Raw genomic sequence first — 18,298 nt, forward strand, 5'->3', positions numbered from 1 at the left:
AAGTAAATTAACAGGCTCTCTCAGGGCGCTGAAACTTTGAAAAACAATGGCGTCGTATAAATATCCCCTCAAAGAAATGTTACCTAGATCGTGGAAAAACGTGCACAGAGTTTCTGATTACAAGAATGATAGACCACTTTAGTTACCAAAACATTATTATAGCTCTTTTCCTGAAATAATCAAAATAAAGTGTTGCCATAATGAAAATGTTACCAGCTTGGTGAAACTTTTTACGTCAAGGCAAAAATTTTAACATTATTTTGCGGAAAATATCGCCACTTGGCAGTGTAAAAGCCGCATTGTTTTGCGAGTTGGTCAACAAAAAACATACAAGTATGCCAGCGATTCGCTCATATAATCGGGTTATCATACGAGTAGCATAAAACACAATAAATTGCTCTTTTCAACAACTTCAATAAGGTTCTAATTTTGACAAATATTTATTGGTTGGATTGGCGTGATTTAATTTACATAACTGTAGTGTTTGTGTATACTAAATAGATACCTACAATACTACATACACTATCTCATGTACATTGGTAGTGGGGGAATTGGGACAGTCTAATACCAGCGCTTGACCGGGGTGGTCGTGTATGGTTCGCTTGCCATACCAGTGTAGGAATGTGCCAGTGATTAGCTTATCTTATAGTAAGGTAAATTAAATATCACGTGTCTCAATCGGTGAAGGAAAACATCGTGAGGAAACCTGCTTACCAGAGAATTATCTTAATTCTCTGTGTGTGTGAAGTCTGCCAATCCGCATTGGGCTAGCGTGGTGGACTATTGGCCTAACCCCTCTCATTCTGAGAGGAGACTGGAGCTCAGCAGTGAGCCGAATATGGGTTGATGACGAATAGTAAGGATGAGGGTTCTTACAATAACATTGAAGTAGTTTGAGTGATGTCCAGCGATGATTAGACGTAAAAACGTCCGGAGGCTAAAACTTTGCCAGCATATGCTACTATTTATTACCATAGGTATAGTTGGGTACCGAAGTACGGTAGGGAACCATGGAGTTTGATTGATGGTGGAGTGATTTTTTTATCTATTCTCTCACGTGATAATATGAAAAATCATGTTTTTACAAACATCAGACACTAAACTTCGTAACAACCCATTGTTAGACAAAGCAATAGATCCCGTTCAAGCAAAGAGTGACCGAGACTTTATAGTAACTTATCGCAAGATTCACAAAGGGCAACAAACTCTCACCTGAAATTACCTCTTATGAAATTATTGATACAGTTTACATTATCATAAAGAAATGTAAAACATAGATATGAAAAACATGTATAAAAAATGTGTGCCACCGTTTAGGCATAACATATTAAAATATCACTTAATCGATGTCGTCGTTAGCGAGCCATCCTAACACAGCGTCAAAAGGCAATATTTCGAACTCGGAAGTCGATCGATATGTCAGTTAACATGCTCATCCGACGAAGGGTTATCAATACCAGTTAAATTATTATTAAAGCTGTAAAATAGGATGATACAAATAAACACACACAGTATAGTAGAGTTTTCTTGAGCTGTGACTGTTATACAGTATCTAGTTTCCCAAGTTCGTTCGTAAAACTCCTGATGGTCCGCGCGGGTCGGGGGGAATGTAGCGATGAATGAAAAACCCACTACTGATACACCTCACTTCCCAGCACGCACGATTTCACACCCGCAAAGTTTTTCCCCCGTCGCCCGCATATCATGGGAGTGTCATCAACGAACTTGCCAAGCTATAGTAGAGTTTTCTTGTACTGAACGTGTTATGGCATTAATGTCATAATACATTTAGTGCCAGTTAATTAATTTATTTATGAACCAAGGACAAAGGAAATAAGTTAAAACACTTTATATTCTATAGTCATATAAGATAACTTTGATTCTATTATATACATAATATTTCTACAATAACAAATATTATGTAATAGCTGACCCTGCTAATGATGTAGGTATATTCTTTCTTACACATTTAATATACTCGTACAATGAATAATTAAAAAATGTCATTGCCTTGGTAACAAATGTCTAAATTAAGCTGGTTTTAAACTTCAAAGTTTAGTAGGTATATATATATATAGCAATAAACTAATACAAAGCATACGTTGAGTCCGTATAGTCGACACTAATGGGGGTAGGGTATATAAAGAATGGATCAATAAGCAAAATTCAGAACAAAACTGTAAACAGAATGCGGCCCTCGAATTATGCACATTCAATAGCTCACAGTGCCTGGTCTAAGCACCGTTTGGTTTATGACTGACTGGTTGGTTCGTAGTTTACAAACTGCAGACTGTCTCTGCTTGGATGACTTGGGATTTACAAAGTCACAATGCTCCCGTTCGATTGCTAAGCACGTCTCAGACGAGCGGCTGGCAACTTAACATCGTTAAAAAAACATCAATAAAGAAAAGCCGACGATGCGAACGCTTTCGTTCTTTGGTTTTATGTTCACTTGACATACTTATATGTTTTATCAGCTCTTTTTTATACGTCCTTTATTTTCGGAAACCATTTTGGCTGTGGTTTTAATTGTATGGTGTTTTTATTAATTTTAAAACATTTATCCTGAACCTGGTAAATTTATTAACTTTGACCTATGTTAGATTTAATGTTAATATAATTAACATCAGATCTATAAACACCGCATTTTTCGTATTCCGTAAAGCGAATTGTTAACAAAAATCACAATGTCACCTGAGCAATGTGAGCTACCTACTACTGTTATATGTCAAAGAAAAGTCAAAGTGCATTTATTTCAATTACGCTTAGTTTACAAGCACTTTCGAATCGTCAGGTAATAATATTATTAGATAATGATAATAATAGGTCAAAAACTGGCCTGGATCTTAGAAGAGCCACAACAAACTCAGCCAAGGCTAATGATATCATTTATAACCACAAATATCATAATGTGTTATAATTATCGGGGATGGTACTCAATCTCACGAACTGATGTCGGGGATTACTGAATCCCATGAGCCTAATATCGGGAATATCGTATCCCACACACTCATATCGTTTACTGCGCACCTAAATCGTGGTATGTCTCGACTAAGTTCTACGCTATTATACACAAAATAACACTGTCAGTAATTAACGAAATTTACTTCTACAATCTACTAAATTTACGTCTACCCTCTCATTGCAATATTAATCAAGGATCACTATTGCAATTAGAGCTATCAAATGGAAACCAGGTTAAACTCTCATATGGCAGGGGGTCAACCCCAAGCGGATTCCCGGACTTGTGACCGATAGATGTAGGGTTAAAGAGGTCTTTTAAAACTAGTTAATACTCCCCTTCTCCGCTCGTGTTGCGCTCCAACAATGCAATGACCGGACGATAACTGACTCTCTCTATTCACTCACTCACCCTACTACCAAATCGACTCGATGCAACTCAAGTGTACAACTGAATTAATGTGGCATATTTGGGAAGCTACATAAGTCTATCAAAAATTCTCAAGTAACATAGCACCCTAAAATGTCACGATACCGAGATATTCTTTCTAATTACTTTATTATAGTCGTTGTAGTCATCAATCTTTACCTCCAAATATCTCGACAGGACCTCGTGATCGAAAGACACAGAAGTTAACCAACGAAGCAGTTGAACGAGTCTTAATCTCTTTCACCGCTGTACCTGACAATACATCTTAAAGCAAAAACTTTCAGTACGAAAATTTCAGAAAATTACACGAATGGATAAACTTCAAATTTAACATAGTTAAAGTTTATATGAAGAGGTGCATTAAGTTAACTTTGATAAACAAGACTAAACTAAGTAAGGTAGGGTACGGTACAAGTTAGGGGTAGGAGTAGGGTAGTATAGTTTAGGGATAGGGATGAAGTCCACATAAATCAAAGCGAAGCTTGACCGAATCCGCTAATTGAAATATAGATTTATATTTATTTTAATCTAAGATTGAATTTCAAGCACTGGGCGAGCAATACTACTTGTAAATCCCCACAACTTAATTATAATAAGGAAATACTTATACGTAACGAAACTCAAGAAACCCAGTAAACCCAACCAACCCAACCAACAAAACCAATATTCTGTGTTTACATCTGGAATATTTTCATGTACTCGTAAGCTTACATTTTTCACAAGTAGCGGGTACAATCTCTTGACACGCCAATCATAGTCGATCGATCGTTCAAAATGGATGTTTGTCGCATTACAATTCTCTGCTAGGCACTCGCCTATTGTATTCATGTAAGGACACGTTCTCTGAGAGTTTATTTGTTCTGTCCATTTAACGTACATAGTCCATGTTCTCTAAAGCCTGGATTAAGTGACCGAGCACTCGAAAACGGATTTGATTTGCTATCGCGTGATACACAAAACGATTTCTGTTGAACGATCATTACTAATTGTTTAAAGCGCTGTACGGTAGGGACTATCTAGATACCTATTAATTTATTGAAATTCAATAACATTGCCTCGGATATCGGATCTTTATCGTACTTTCTCGATCACGCATACATTAATTGTCTAAGCGATCACATCTTTAAAAAAAACATCATTAGAGTCGGATCACAAAATATACGAAGCCACATACAGTTATACAGACTGACGCTTTACACGTATCAATAACATCAACCTTATAAAATAAAAAAGATAAGAACCTCAGAGCCAGTTTTTGCAGAATAGATAAAGAAGGATATTTAAAACCGAGATACCCTTGTCGGGCAATTTTCACGGGGCATATATATCATTGGATGCACCAAAATGCTCAGTAAAAGCCACTACCATTGTTTACTTCGTTCATAGTTTTAACCGACTTATAATATCACCTACACAAATAAGTAGTATAAATATTTTGTTCCTGAGACTAATAGACGATAAGCCTATTTGAAATAAACAAATTTGACAACATGGCTAATAAAGTGAAAGCCATATTCTTAATGCCTAATATTAAGCTATTGTTAACCAATTAATAACAAGAATTAAATTATTACAAGTCTCATTTCTTCAATAGGGGATATAAAATAAACGGGCTCAACCTATTTCTGTCGAAGTTGTCACAAAGCGGGCATACACGCCTACATCTGACCAACAATAGCGATAGAAGGAAAGTAACAAGGGAAAGACAAACTAATCCTGTCCATGGCATAACGAACGCTGCTTTTTCATAGAAGCTGGAACGTACAAATAAAGGGGAAAATCGGTTCAATACTGTCACAATGCAGTCGTTCTACGAGCGTCTAAATCGGGTTAGCTTATTCTGATTTTCGAAAATATTCAATGTAATTTTAGTCTATTATTTAAAATATGTATTGTGTGATGATGTTTTTATTGAATTACAATGTATTGTGTGATGATGTTTTTATTGAATTACAATGTATTGTGTAATGATGTTATGTTTTAAGAATTAAATATCACGTTTCTCAAAACGGTGAAGGAAAAACATCGTGAGGAAACCTACATACCTGAGAATATTCTTAATTTTCTACGTGTGTGAAGTCTGCCAATCCGCAATGGGCCAGCGTGGTGTACTATTGGCCTAAACCCTCTCATTCTGGGAGGAGACTCGAGCACAGCAGTGAGCCGAATATGGGTTGTTAGTGACTAATGATAATGATGAATTTCCTCTAAAAATATCTATTCTAAGAATTTATGGTTACTAAAATAATCTCATATAGTTTGACTGCCTCGATCACGTAGACTTTGAATCATGAAGAGCTAGATTTGAATTCTGGCTGCGAAACTCTTCCAAGAAGTACTCTATCAGACCAGAGTTTCACACCGTGTCTTAAACATTGCTTTAGCCAACGTCATGAAGAAGTCTGGCAGTGCAACATTAATAAGGGCAAGCGAAGAGAGGATTTTTGAACTTATTCTATCGCTTCAGATAAGTCTAAGAGAGGACCTTTCATGCTGTTGAATACTTCCAGTTAGTATGAGTACTTATCTAGTATTCGTGTGTATGTTTAGGAAAATCAAATACAATTATCTTCAGAAATACTCAAACAGCACGTAACGTTAGTAAATGGCTAAAAAATATACATTTCGAAAATCAACCGGCTTAAGCGTAATTAATCTAAAAATTTGGGTTACATAGGTGCAAAATAAAATCCATACATTATAGAGTAATGTAGTAGTAATCATAAAGACGCCCACGTCTTTGACATTTTACACTTCTACCGTTTGCCTTCTTCTCTCTGGCTCGCAAGGGTTTGGGGGAAACTTATCCAAAGCGTAGGCTTTCTTGCGTGTGGTCTTTGCTGGCATTGTGAATATAATTCACTCGTTGAACTCCCGGGTGAGAGTTTGATTTGTTTGTTATCTTTCCCGGAATATTTGGTCTTCTTTGGGTTAGTTTAGTTCGCCTTATGCGATGTTGGAGCCTCAGTAGTTAATTGCTCTTTTTGAAAATGTCCCTTGGCAATGGCCTTGTGTCGGGAGGGTGCGATGTCCCCTATGTGCGGGACGATTGTGTGGTTCGCTCGAATGTAGAAGTGGAAGGCTTGTTCAGCGATCACCGCGTCCAATTCTGCGACTCGTACCTCCCGCGATTACCTTTTCCAGCTTTAATTAATAGACTTTAGTACAAAGTTCCGCCCCCCTCTTCCATTTCCTTCCTTAAAAGTTGAAATTTCCGGAAACCCTTAAAAGTGAGTCAAAAGGAAATAATTGTACGAATGTTCACTTGCTGGCTTCAGTTGTTTCGGCTGTGCGTTAATTTGAAAGTCACTTATCTAATTACTAGCTGACGCCGCGCGGTTTCACCCGCATAGTTCCCGTTCCCGTAGGAATACGGGAATAATATATAACCTAAAGCGTTCCTCGATAAATGGGCCATCTAACACTGAAAGCATTTTTCAAATCGGACCAGTAGATCCTGAGATTAGCGCGTTCAATCAAACAAACAAACCAACAAACTCTTCAGCTTTATATTAGTATAGATAGATATGCGTAGATACTTTGACTGTAAAGAACTTGTTAAGAATCGTAAGAACCCTAATTTGTTGTGACATTTTCGAAGTTTATTTTTGCAATAATCTGTTTAGAGAGAAAAAACACTCAATTTCTTTTCAACTTTACACCGTCACGTTTCGGTAAAGTGATGAGTTCTTAAGGATAAAAATATAAAGTTTTAATGGAATTCGTCCTTCTTATGGTACCGCTACCGGTCGCGCTACTGGTAACTTGTTTTAGACTACGTATATTTATGAACAAAAACAAAGTCGTTTGTCATCAGGCTACTCTAATGGCCGTTTTTATACAATCCCTGATTATTATTTACACGTTAACCCTTGACTACAATCTCAGCTGATGGTAAGTGATGATGCAACCTAAGATGGAAGCGGGCTTACTAATATGAGGAGGAAGAAAATCCACACCCTTTTCGGTTGCTACACGATATCGTTCCGAAACGCTGAATCGCTTGGCGGTAGAGTGGCTAGCCTACAGCCGAAGCCTCCCACCAGCCAGACCTGGGCCATTTAAGAAAACTTAAATCGGCCCAGCCGGGGATCGAACCCAGGGCCTCCGTCTAGTAAATCCATCGCGCATTCTACTGGCGTCCGAGGGCTTCATACCTACTAGGCCTACCTCTTAATGGGAGAGGGGATATGGAGCTTAGACCCACCACGCTGCTCTAAAACGGGTTGCAAGTTGAGGCTTATGAGGCTCAGATTACAATGATAATGACCGGTACCGAAGGCTTAACGTACTCTCCAAGGCACAGGGTTGTACCACCTCCGGACTGATAATTTCAATGGGATATTATAAACTTATGCGTATTCTATAATTAAGTACAGTAGGGAACTATAGAGTTGGAACATAGCGACTTTTAGCAACAAATGTCGAAACCTTAATGTCAGCCACTGACGATCAAGTAACCTCACATGCCCCCAACGCTAACGGCTTGACATCCGATAAAAGTGATCGTATGTTGGTCTTTATTTTTTTTGCGAATTTCAATTTTTTCGAAAACTATCTCATGCGATTCCGAATCGAATAACACTACAAACTTATTTTTAAGAGAGGGAGAAAAATTTTTGACCTTAGAAGTATTTGTTGGCTAGTGTATTGAAATAATATAAGAAATCATGTACTCAATCGCCGGACATTCGAAATTTTTGGCAACCCTGGCAATTAAAAAAGTCTGTAGAAGTCTGTTTGTCTTTCCATACGGGTAAGGTGTTCAGAAAAGCGTTTAACGGTAGACCGTTGACGGACAACGCATTGGTGTGCAAAAAATAAAGGAACGTTCGGTACGTTTTTGCACACCAATGCGCTTTTCAGTTCACCTTCAGTTTATACACCCAAACTCCGAGCTCCTCGAGTACAGGTGATATTAACATTCGTTATTACTGTCTCTCTAGTCGGTCCCTCATGGATGAGGATCGTGACCATCTTTCGAGCCATCTTTTGGTATATAATGCTCCTCGCTGGCCATTTGGACGCGCACTATAAAAGGTGCGGGCTCCTGTTTCCTTGAGAAGATCCGACCATCGGGTTGGAGATCTACCTCATGGCCGTTTGCCTTCCACATTTCCCACCACAATATTTTTTTCCAAGTTGTCGTTTCCACGGCATGTGATATGTCCAACATAACTGAGGATGCGCTGTAGACAAATGGTTAAGAGATGTGTTTTAATTTGATTATAAAAAGAAGTTATTTGAACGAAGTTGTTGCTGCAGTGTTGGAATAAACAAGGTATTTGATGACTTAAGTTCAGTTCTTTGTTAGGCATCGTGATGAACGTCACCCTGCTGCATAATACTTTGACCTTGTCCAAGTAGTATGATACTTTTTCTTTTCATTATTAAACATCATCAAACAATTATCACGCTCCTATAATAGTGTCATCACACAAAACCGCGCCATAACACCCACGCAATATCAGTCGTAACTGCACGGAAAAGTTTATATCAAATAAACAGAGAAGTAAATCTCCACTATAACCCCGACTTACGGACGGCCGTAAAGTTTTTCGTAATAACAAAAGTAAGTACCAACACAAACACACGCAAGGGAAGACGGCGATGGAGATGACATCCCGGCCCAGTTTCCGCTTTTGTCCCATCAAAACAGTTCCTGTCGCTCTTTGGACTACACTGTTCTTTTGCAGTGAGTAATATACGAGACGGCACAAAGGAAGCGCAAAAACACATCTAAGACTACAACGGACACTACGGATCTGTGAACTTATAATATAGCAATCTCTCTGACGAAAAAAGCACAAAGAAAATCACTGGTACTAAGTGAAAGCCCTTGAAGGCCCTTTATCGTTACGCAGTGTGGTGATCATTACGGCTATCATTATTACTCACGGATAAACAAGTATTTATACTATAGTAAACGATATCTAAAGTATGTATTTAGGTACCCGTATGATTAATTATTGAATAAATAATAGGGGTTAAAGTATGAAATTGCCGTTTTATTGCAATAGGTTTTTGAATTGACATAGAATCTTCATGGTTTGAGGTTTTCGAATGAAACTTTTTTCAAGTTGTTTCTATGATGTTCCTTTTTTAAAAAATGTGAAACATTTGAATATCGGCTTTCAATTGTTTTTGTTATTCAATTTAGACAAGAAAGATGGATACTGCGAAAATTCGAGTGTTTTTTGAATACGAGTTCCGACGCGGAACTAACGCGGCAGAAACAGCAATATCAATGCTGAGGGGTCTACTAATGAACGCACCGTGCGATTTTGGTTTAAACGCTTTCGTGATGGAAATTTCGACTTAAAGAATGAGCCACGAGGAAGACCGCCCACACAGGTGAATAACGATGAATTAAGAAAGATAGTGGAAGCCGATCCTAGTCAAACTACCCAGGAATTAGTGGCATGGTTTAACGTTACCTTACCCACAATATTGACTCACTTGCGTCAAATCAATAAAATAAAAAAATACGAAAAAAGGGTAATATCTAGATCTACTGAACCAATTTTAAAAATTGTTTCACCACTAGAAAGCTATGTATTATCCCCGTATTCCCACGGAAATGGGAACTATGCGGGTGAAACCGCGGGGCGTCTGCTAATAGGAGAATAAATTATAAAATTAATTACATATATTCACTAATAGACTAGTAACATGTAGATACTTTTACTAAATGGAATAACGTAAAAGTAAAAGTTTCGTTTTCCTTTCAAAAAAAAGTAACTGGAAAATGTTAATAAGGCTTTAAAGTTGGTCGTTTGACTCGCCATCTGCTTTTAAAGCTACCGCTGGAATAGATTAAAACTCTGTGCCTTTAAAATTGTCAATGACATTTTTAGATGCCTTTTTTACGCCTATTTTAGCGCCCCTTTCAGCTCTACTTTACAAAATTATAAAAAGGATTAATCCTGTAGGGTTTACTTTGACAGTAAATGCGAAAAATTATATTCGCAAAAACTTTACTAATTTAGCGATATTTTTAGCCGCTTAGTAATTCACTATTTTAAGGCATAGTCACAACATTTTTGGAAACCTTAGAATTTATATTATAAATAACAATTAAATACTAAAGCGTGAGATTATTTAATTATTCATAAATACTATCAGCATTATATAGCATATTTAATTAAAAATATTACTACCGCGATGATTATCGTCATTATAATCATCTGATAGTGATTGCAGAGTCAAAAGGTCTTCTGTGTAATCGTTGGGATTATTTATCTACGATAATACCTTAATAATGGCCCAAATTACGTGACCTTGTCATTCTAGTATTGATGGCTTGAAGTCGAAACAATTGGTTTTTGCATCTTTTTCGCCTACCTCTCTTTCTTATTAGAATAGAATTTCACAATTTGAGCACACAGATTCTGAGAATGCGAGTACGAAACTAAGATTCTAGAAATAGAAAATTACATTGCAAGGACAACGAATCAAGCAATACGAATAACAATAGATTCTTGAAACACGACAAAATTTTGCAAAGTTTTTTTTTTATTCTTTACAAGTTAGTCCTTGACTATAATCTCAGATAATATAATCTCTCTAAGAAAACCTCAATCGGTCCTGCTGGGGATCGAACCCAGGAACTCGGTCTTGTAAAGCCACTGCGCCATGTAGGCCGTCAAAAAATATATAAGTAAGTATAAGTAAAGTAGGTATATTGTGCATTTTAAGCACTAAAAAAACTTGAAACTCACATTTTCAAAGAAAAAAATGTTACCCACCTAGTTACTTACAAACCAGTAAAAACGTTCAAGTAGCTAACTTTTTGATTACAAGAATGAAAGAGCATATTTTTAAGTTTCCAAACGTATTGTGTTGCGGAACGTTGCTGTTTTAGAACGAAAATGTTGCCATTGTACAAAACTTTTTATGCCGAGCGGAGTTTGAACTTTATTTTGCGGAATTCAAATAATATACCTACTCGTATCTACACGCTGTTCGGCAGTGAAAAAACGTTGGTTTATGAGTAGCGAAAAGTATTTTATGAAATACCGAAGTAATCAAATTCGAGCAATAATTAAGATATACCTTTTTTTTTAATGCAAATAGGCTTGCGTTTGACCATGATCTAACCTGATGGTAAGCGTAGATACAGTCTAAGATGGGACACGCTTGCCTAGAAAATACCTAAATCAAACCAGACGTTGCATCATTAACAATCCATATTCGGCTCATCGTTGAGCACGAGTCTGCTCTCAGAATGAGAGGGCTAGGCTAATAGTCCACCACGATTCAATACGGGTTGCCAGACTTCACACACCTAGAGGACTAAAAAAATTCTCAGATGTGCGAGTTTCTTCACGATGTTTTTCCTTCACCTTTTGAGACACGCATAGGCGTACACGCATAGCGGGTGGGCCGGGTGGGCCGGGTGGGCCGGGCCCACCCTAAAATGATTCAGGGCCTAGGATACTGGGCTACCTATTGGAAATTCTATGATGGCTCCGAAATATGAATAATTTTACACAAAATATAATTATAAATATCAAATAACCACCATTACAACTTGAAATAAAAAAAAATACTATAATAATGATTTTGAAAAATATTATGTAAATTTTGAAAAATATTATATTATAAGACTTTCTGATACCTACCATAGACACAAAGAAAAAAATAATAAAATAAGTCTAGTCATTTCAGAGGTTTGCGTCCACAAATATTGTTTACGATAATTATATTGAGTGTCGACTCTGTTCATTGATATGTAGGCCCACCCTAGAAAATAATCCTAGATACGCCAATGGAGACACGTGATATTTAATTTCTAAAAATGCATTTTTTTAAAAGCTGGAATAAACTACTTAACATATTATTACACGAAAACTGTGCAATTTTGAATAGGTACATACATACGGGTCGAATTGATGACCTAAATTTTTTACCTCGCCCAAAAAGAAATAAAATGTTAATTAAAAAACGGGCAAGTGTACAAACATACATACATATATACCTACATACACTCATCGCCTTTATAATATTATTGTAATTATAGTCTTCTTCATCGCTGTAGTCCCCGTCAAATTTAGTTTTTCACAAACCACGCATTTTTCCGTTATAAAATAATCCAGGAATGAGCTCTCTTTAATTAATTCCAAATTTCAGCCGAATCCATTAAATAGTTTTTGCCTGAAAGAGTAACAAACGGCTTTACAATTTTGTCCGTTTATATAAATATATTATTAGTAGAACATTTAAAAGCTTTTTACCTGTAGGTACATTTTTCATTTCCCTTCTACGACTGTTAGCAATCAAATCAAACTACTTTTTTATTTTAATTATACTCTCTAAAATTACTAACTTGAACATGATTAACTTTACAATTGTCTGAAAAGAATTGCGTGCACAAATCCTATGGGAATGGCTTCAAGGAAACTCATATAGGAACAAAACTTTATCTTTCATAGCCAACTCGTATGTTATGAAACTACTCGTAGATTCTATTTGCAGCTTTCCTAACTTGGACTTCTATTTTATGAATTAAAGTTACCTATTTTTGCTGGGCCTATATAGATAAGCCAATTAAATATAGATAAGTTTAATTAAAAAAAAGATATATTTTGAGAGAAGAACAGACAGATAGATTGTTTAGGATAAAAGTAGCTTATATGTTTCTAAATAACCTCATCTATCACCCAGTGATATCACATAGTGAAATCGGTCTAAGAGTTGAAAATATTAGACCGGACATACAGACATCCAGACATTAAAAACAAGAAAGTTCATCAATTTCCTTCAAGGTTTCTACGTCCTCCTGGCTGTGATATAAGCAAAAATACTTTTTTTTTAATATTATGCACAAAGTTGTAAATGAAAATCTTAAAAAAAATAATCAACTTCCCTAGATGTAAATTTAAAAATGGAGATCATATTATGGAAGTTCTTTCGAACGTGTTCAGGAATTAGGCCAATAGTCCACAATGGCCTAATGCGGATTGGCAGACTTCACACACGCAGATAATTAAGAAAATTCTCAGGATGTTTTTCCTTGACCGTTTGAGACACGTGATATTTAATTTCTTAAAAAAGCGCACAACTGAAAAGTTGGAGGTGCATGCTCCGGACCGGATTCGAACCCACACCCCACCGGAATCGGTGGCAGAGTTCATATCCACTGGGCTATCACGGCTCATTGAACATACTCGTACAAAAATAACGTGCAAAGTTACAATACACTCAACCAATACTTACACTATTGTGAAAGTTGATCAATACTCTGTAGATGATATCTCATAGTACAGAACATACACACAACATATAACTGACTGACTACGAGTATAGTATATTATTATATATAGTATATAGTATAGTATAGTAACTAGGTACTTCTTCTATACATAAATATTTCTCATTGTATATCAAACCATTTCGTAACATAAAGGTACCCTTCACTAACAATATGATCCCAATATCCGCTGCGTTAACTGAAGCGAAATGTGTCCCATATCAATAATTCAGTGCCTGTGTATTATGTATGTGCATTGTTTTACCTGAATCCATTAAGGGCCGAGCTTGATTGTACTGTATCAAGTGATGAATAATTTTACTACTCTCTATCTTCACGATTAAAATAAACTAAATTATTGAAGTGATGACTTACGGATAAGTCACTGACATAGCTCAGCGAGTCGCAAAGCTGATGTGACGTTGGGGTCCCGAGGTGCTGGAATAGCAACCCTGCACCGGAAAGTGCAGTATTGGTCGACCCCCCATAAGGAAGACTGAGGACAACGCAAGTGTGTTGCAGAGAGCCACTGGATGCTCGCTGCTCAAGACCAACCAAACTAGATTTAAATTATTACTATAAATCCCAAGTAATTAATTTTATGTATTATGTCTCTTTTACCCGACTGCAAGAAGGGTTATTTACTGTGGGAGTGTAAAATTACCGGTCAATAAAAATACCTCCGGTTCGTAAAACGGCTCGAACGCCACGAGCACACTGAAGCCGACCGGACTACGAGAGTCTTATATCGCAAGTCGTTCCGGCCAACTGATCGCTACCCCTCTCTAAATCCTTTCTCAAATCTTTACAAAACAAGTCGCACCACCCAGCGTCGGCACGAGCCAACACAATATCGAGTGACGTCATATCCGTCCCAGACTACTATTTCTTACAATATGCTTTTTACGAAATATGTCATATTTTCCTGATTAGACGTAAGTTATAGGATATTTCAAAAAATACAAGAAAAATATTTACTATTAAATTTAGGAATAAGGGGAAGAGACGATTAATAATGTTAATGCTACAGCAGCGGAATATAGAACGAAATTAAATTTAAAGTGGATGTCAACAATAAGGGCCAATTTTCTGCGGAACCGTCGAAGAAGATGAAAATTAATTTATAACAAGCCTTGCGAAATAAATCACAATAGCCGTCGGTACTGAATTAGCTGAAGCGCATGTATAAAAAATTAAACAGACTGGAAGTTAATATTCGTAGTAAAGGAGGTTGGCGAAAGTGGGAGTCACACTTTGAAATGTCGTACACTCATACATTTGTATTGATTAAAACTATTATTTAGTAAGATGCTTGTAAAAAAAATATGAGATTTCACGGAACGGGAATCAAAAGAAAAAAAGTGCATAATAATATGCACTTTTTATCATAACAAAAGAAGTCGTCTGCAAAAACGCCTTGTCGTATTTTTGAAGCAATCACGCAGTTCTACGTTAGCGGTGGTGTTTTTCACATAAATAAATAGGGTACCTACTAATTTAAGATATACCTGTTTTCCCTGCATTTTAAGACTGCTTGACATTTACTTATTTCTTAGTTTAATCACAATAAACAACTATTAATAGGTTTCCATTATGCACCCTACTTCTATCAGCTAGTCCCAAAATACATGCAATCTCGCCATTCTCCTTTAAAAATATAGTCGTAATATTTCATCTTTATATTACCTCTTTGCTCCAGTGGTTAGTCTATGTGGCTTCGTATCACGAGGTCTTAAGTTCGAATCCTGGGTCATGGAATACCTACCGAGCTTTACTTTATTCTAAAAAAAATCAGTATAAATTCTCCGGAATAAAAATTTTCCGGAGTTGGGAATTTAGTGGCGTCACACTCCCGTGCCTCGGAAAGCACGTTAAGTCATCGGTCCCAGTCATTATCATTAACATTCGATAGTGACCGTTAATTTAATATTATCACCCTAATTCCGACAACCCGAATGGGAACAGATTTGTTTTATTCTCTACAAGTTAGCCCTTGACTACAATCTCATCTGGTGGTAAGTGATGATGCAATCTAAGGTGGAAGCCGACTAACTTGTTAGGAGGAGGATAAAAATCCACACCCCTTTCGCTTTCTACACGACAACGTACAAGGACGGTAAATCGCTTGGCGGTACGTCTTGGCCGAAGCCTCCCACCAGCACCAATTAAGAAAACCTCAATTAGCCCAGCCATTTACAATTTAAAAATACTTATGACTTAGTAAATATCGATACAGGACCAGAAATACGAATACATGTTTTCACTTGTGGAGTCTCGCTGTCTCGGTCTCGAAACTTTCGAGAGTCTCAACGATTTTTCTGTACTTTCGAGACTCGAGATTGCTACCTCTAGTCTCGAGTATAACGAGACTTTTGACTGAAGTTAAATTATGCTAACCACCATTAATTTTTATTCTATTTCCGTGACTTATCTTAAACTCAGTCAATCCTCGATCGATGATCCCCGGGTCCTTCAAGGATACGAGGACATATCGCGTTACCAACAGCAGACACTAACTATGCAAATATTATAAATAAATTAATTAATTAAACAAATAAAAAAACCCGACTGCATAAATTATACAAAAACTGAAAAGAAGAAAAAACAAGCTCAGTACAGAGGTGTAGAAAGCAATTATAAAACAGTCGATCCGACTCGCACTTGTCCGGTTTTTGTAATCAATATAAAATTTAGTCTATTTTAGGTGTTCTAAAACTTCACTTCATAAACCTCGCACTCACAGTCATCCGCCTCGCGTATTTTGTTAGATAATTAATAAATAACGTTTTCCTAATTGTAGTTTTTTTTTAACATGGCCATCATATACCATTTTGAAATCCTCTCAAAAAGTCCTTGAATTTGATACTTATGTTGCAATATTTTCACCTCCAGTCTATAGCGTTTCACAGTCGACTTGTTGGTATTTAATAAATTTCACCTATCTAAGAACACTTGGGTTATTAAGACAAATCTAACGATACCTTAATTATAAAAAAATGTCCAGCGGTTTGGAAGATATGAGGTAATAAAGAATATTACATACATACATACATACAAGATACGCGCGAAAATCATAACCCTTCTTGCAGTCGGGTAATAAACTAGAGGATTGATTGGCAGATTCATTCTTTTCTACCGTATCAGCTTGTAAGATTAACTTTAAGGCGGAAGCTATGCCGACATTGTTATCGAATAAAATAGTGTGCAGTGAAAATATTATTTTACTTCTCCCAGCTTCTGTTACATGGACTCCGATACTGACTGAACGCTGTTTCTACTCGGTCGTCCTAAAGTCCTATTTCCATATAATAGTTGTGAACAGGCTTGCGATTAAATATAATGCCTGGTGGAAAGCCTTGATAAGTTGTCTACAAGTAAATTGGAGCGCGCTTGTTTAGAAGACGCCTATTTATAATTGCATATACCTGGTTACTTTTATGGATTTAAAAACATTACCCTTATAAAGAGGAAAGAATAGATATAGAAGATGAAAGAGGAGCAGGAGGCTGAAAGATAGGGAGGAGTTTACGGACTGACTGACTGACTGTCTTCGCTAGCCGAAGAGGCACTCAAAGAAAATTTACTTTTGTCTTGATTTAACCTTTCTAGGTTATTACATCTATTATTGTTTACGCAAACGAAACTCTTATATGTTATCTTCTTTCTCACTAAGCCTATATTGATGAATTTTGATGTATAATTATCTCGAGATAGTCGATACAAATTGTAGCTAAGTTTTTGTTGCAAAAGCACTTAAAAAACGTTCAATTTTGAATTTTTGTTTCACTGAAAGCTCCTATTATTTTACTAACTATTTTTAACCGCCTTCCAAAAAAGGAGGAAGTTCTCAATTTGACGAGTATATATTTTTTAATGTTTGTTACCTCATAACTTCGTCATTTATTCATCAATCTTGAAAATTCTTTTTTGTTTGAAAGAGTATACTTCCAGATTAGTCCCATTTCATTTTCATGAAAATCAGTTGGTGTTAAAATCAAAATAACTAAAATACGTCTTTGAAGTCGGTTTCATTTTTATGTTAAAAAAACTATATTGGATTATAAATATGAATCCAAAATTGACTGTAAACATACTCATATTCTGAATGTTAAGTAGGTACATATTAAGCAACTTCAACAAATCTGTTTAGCAAAAATTAATTATTAAAATAAAATTAAGGCATGGAACTCTTGAATTATAAACAAAAGAGTCCAGCGAAGCAAATATTGTCGTATAACGAAGATGAAAATTTGAAAGCTCCCCGTAAGCGTAAATAATAGAACTCAAAGCTTTGTGCATTTTTAACGTAAAAGAATAATAAATCACTATATACTCCTACTTGTCCTAACATAACTAGTCTACAGATCTAATCATTAAAGTTATTTCTATAGAAGATAAAGTATTTAAGTACTTTTAATGATTATTAAAGATTAATCAGAACAAAAACATAGACAAGCCGACAAACAACAGTTTAATTTTACGGGACGGGATGAATAATGATGTCTTGTACGTAAACTAAAAAAAATACTCTTTAAATCTATAAACGATGCAAGTTTATTCTAAGAAATAATAGCAGTTTCTTGTACCAACCAATCCCAAGTGAAAACAAGTTACATTAAAACTTTATACTGAACCAATGTTCAGGCGACGGCGCG

The 18,298-nt window shown here is 36.2% G+C and overlaps 1 protein-coding gene across 1 annotated transcript in view; it reads right to left on the bottom strand.

Annotated features, from left to right (window-relative positions):
- Positions 1-18,298, bottom strand: part of LOC112050617 (uncharacterized) — a 71,075-nt gene that overhangs the window by 34,438 nt on the left and 18,339 nt on the right. The gene's annotated exons all lie outside the window — the stretch shown is intronic.

The sequence above is a fragment of the Bicyclus anynana genome, chromosome 9 (genome assembly GCF_947172395.1).
Source record: "Bicyclus anynana chromosome 9, ilBicAnyn1.1, whole genome shotgun sequence".
NCBI classification, from domain to species: Eukaryota; Metazoa; Arthropoda; class Insecta; order Lepidoptera; family Nymphalidae; genus Bicyclus; species Bicyclus anynana.